The sequence below is a fragment of the Cynara cardunculus genome (assembly GCF_001531365.2).
Source record: "Cynara cardunculus var. scolymus isolate 2C chromosome LG 13, CcrdV1, whole genome shotgun sequence".
NCBI lineage: Eukaryota > Viridiplantae > Streptophyta > Magnoliopsida > Asterales > Asteraceae > Cynara > Cynara cardunculus.
In genome coordinates, this window is record NC_037540.1 from 20,348,943 (window position 1) to 20,352,689 (window position 3,747).

Consider the following 3,747-nt stretch of genomic DNA (forward strand, 5'->3'; position numbering starts at 1 on the left):
TGTATGCTTTGATTACAGAGGACCAGTTTCCAGAACCTCTGTGATAGACAACAGAGGTTCTGTCACTCTAGACTTGTATGATTGAACATCTTTTGTTGTTGGTCCTCTGTGGTCTTCTGTGGTGGAACCTCTTCTGTCAACACTTGCAGTATTTACTTTTTCCATACTTTTACATTAAAAGAAATGAGAGCTAACAATTCCTCTCGTGAATGTTCAATGAAGACATCATAATGGTTCAGAGGCTACTTGGGAACTTGATAAAGGAACGAGATTGAGATGGCCTCATTTATTTGCATAGAGCAAATTTTGAGGACAAAATTTTGTTAAGGGGGAAAGTTTGTAATAACCAAAAAAAAAAAAAAATAAATAAAAGGAAAAAAATTGAATGTAATTTAATGACAGGAAACTCAATGGTCATAAAACCTACGACCATTAATTATGGCTTATCGTTTCATATTCCGTGAAACCGCCGATGAGGCTTAGTATAAAATGAGAGTTTGTAGATTTATGTGTAGTTTGGGGGTCAAGAAGGAGAACTATTGTGAGAAAAGGCGACGGTGGACGCTGTAATGAGAGTCGACGGTGTTGTACATCAAATATAGTTCGATGCCAGTCGGGAGACGCTAGCCTCTTAGAGAACAGTTTGGACTACGACTTGTACAGTGAGTTGTATGTGATTTATTTTTAAAATGGTTGCATGCCTTATTTTTGATATGTTATATATGTGTGAAAAGTTCGATATTTTTATAATATGTGTTTTGAGTATTTGTGTGTCAATGGGGATGTACTACAATATGATTTTATAAAGACGAGCATGCTTTGTGAGCTTGTCTAAGCCGTAAGTGCGGACATGTTGTGTGAGTTCGCCAGGTAATGCTGTGTGAAGTAGACATCTTCCATGACGCTGTTGCTTTGTGATGTAGACACGCACTATAATATAGTTATTTTGTGAAAAAGATTATTCTCATCAAGGCATGCTAAATTTATGAAGCTTTGTGAAAATTGTTTATTGTAAAAGTTGTTGTTCATGCATGAAAACCGTGGATTCACTGGGCATAAGGCTCACCCAAAACTCTTTTAAGACTTTTTCACTCAGACGGCCATTAGACTGAAAAGAAAAGTTGGATAAAGGGAGGTAATGATTAACTCCAAAGAAGGTTATGTGCAAATCAAGACATTGTTATATAGAGCAAAGTTATGTTCCTCAAGATTGAAATTTAGATAGTGATATAATTTGTAAGATTGTAAATTTTATTTCCGCTGTAATGTAAGTGTTTGATCTTGGGATACTTGTTTTGTTATATTTAAGTATTCAAAATTTTGAGATGTTACATTCGGCTTTCAACGTTTTTTATCTTAAAAAAAGTAAGACAACTCAAAAAATATGTATATAATAAGAAATGTCAAAATACTAGTGTTAAATCTAAAAGATATTAAATCCTATTCTTTATAAATAACTAGGAAGCCCTAATAATAATAATATAATAATAATAATAATAGAAGCAACATACATGCACTAATTCATGGAGATGAAGTACTAAATCAGATGTCAAATTGTAAATAAATGCAAATTAAGGAAAAAAACACGTGGTAGTTACTATAAGAAAAACTGACAATAACAAATCTATAGTCTAGTTTATATGGTAAGAATCAACATGTTATGAGTTTCCACTCAATAAACTTGGATCGGGATGTTGACAACTTTCCAATATAAGGAACAAGGATAAGACACCAGGCATTGTTCGACATGGTTCTGTTGCCAACAGAACTCGGTTTTCAAAGAAAACGAAATAATAAAATACAGTTGACATTATCGTAATATGTAGAAAAAAATTAAATCCAAATTGGCTACATATGTGTTGCAATTATATATGTTTCCCCTGCATTTATTATATAGGGATGAAATGATTTCTAAATTCTTATATTTGATTAATACTGGAACATTAAGTAAACAATTATATAACTGTATATTTTCTGTCACATCAGTTACTTTTTTTTTTATCATTATCTTAATTATTATAACATGACTTACCATAAATTATCAATTACAATTGAGATCAAGGTTATAGATGATGGGATGTCAAGCCTCAAATTTTATGAGTTATGGTGAAACCACGACATTTATTAAGGCATGCCCTGAGGTGGCACACACATACACAATTTAAATTCATATAAATTTATAAAACAAAAAAAGAAATAAGAACCATTGAAATATAAACCTTATAAAAATGATATCAGAATGCAAAATTGGGATTAAATCTCATAAATCTTTATTCATTACTTTTTTTTAATATTCAAAGAATATGTGTTCAATTCTTCATGTACAAGAATGACAAGTAAATATTTATCAATTTAGGTTTTAGTTTCTAAGTTTTATTTTTATATTTATTTAAGTCTCGAGTTTAATATTAGGAAAAGATAAAAAACCCACATCTTGCAAAAAAATGTACCATAACCCATCAAAACACAAGCAAAACCTTAGAGCAGAAGCACACATATTTAAGATTAACTACTAACGAAGTCAAGTCTCAATGCCATAAAACGTGATTACGAATTATTTACAACTAGATTGTTATCACAATATTCATTGAACTATTAATTCTTTTAAAGTTTTTCTCATAAATTTATTTGTTAGGACTGAAAATCAGTGTTAAATTGTATTCGTCTTGAAAAGATAAATTTTGTCTATAATTGTTGAAAAGTCATCGTGTTTGACTTTCCTGCTTGTTTGATCTTTGACTTTGAAGGGTTAATCTTTGACCCTATATATAGATTTTCTTAGTGTAATATTTGGTAAGAGCTCATTGTAAAATTCATACGTATCATTTTGAGAGTAATAAAACATTGACCAGAGTTTGACTTTCTCTCTCATCTATCTCCTCTCATGTTCTTGATTGTAAATCTTAGATCTGCCATGAATCTTGAAGATATTTGAAGATTGATCACATTTAGGGACTTACATTATTTTTTATGCTTGTTAATGCTGTTAGAAAGATAAACAATAATATAATTACAAAGAGTCTTAATTCAATATTTAAAAGAATAATGGGTGATCAATTATATGATTTTGTAGTTTATTAATGATAAAAACCATTTGCCATTCAGTATTAATTGACATTTGATGGATCCAATTAGACCCACACAATGGATGTGAATGTGCTGCTGATTCTATCTATACTAGGGGGTGGAGGCACTACAAGAAAAATGACCTTTAGAGAAGGTATTATTTTGTACTTAAAAGTCTTAAAAGCTTCTCTAAAGCCTTTAGATAAGCTTTTCACTTTTGTCAAAGAGCTTCTCTGTGTAGTGGTAGGTAAAGGTTTTAGAGAGGGTTTTCGGAGGGTATGTTTTTGTTAGCATTTAGAGACGCTTATTTGAGACTTTAGATACACTTTCAAAACTTCTCTAAAGATTAGTCAACTTTTTATTCAACGCTTCTCTAAAAGTATATATATTAGTGACACTTTTCAAGTATTTGTGACGGTTTGTAAGAGTTACTAAAAGATACTTTTAGAAAAGATAATGGAAAAACTTCTCTAAAAATATTGGCTTTAGTAACACTTTTAAAAAACTTCTCTAAAAGTCCTCATTAGTTACACTTACAAAATCTTCTCTAAATATGATATTTAGATACACAAACTCAAAATCTTCTCTAAATATTATCTTTAGTTACACTTTTAAAAAATCAATTCCTTCTCTAAAAAATATATTATATATTTATTTCATTCATAATTCAGCTGCATATAT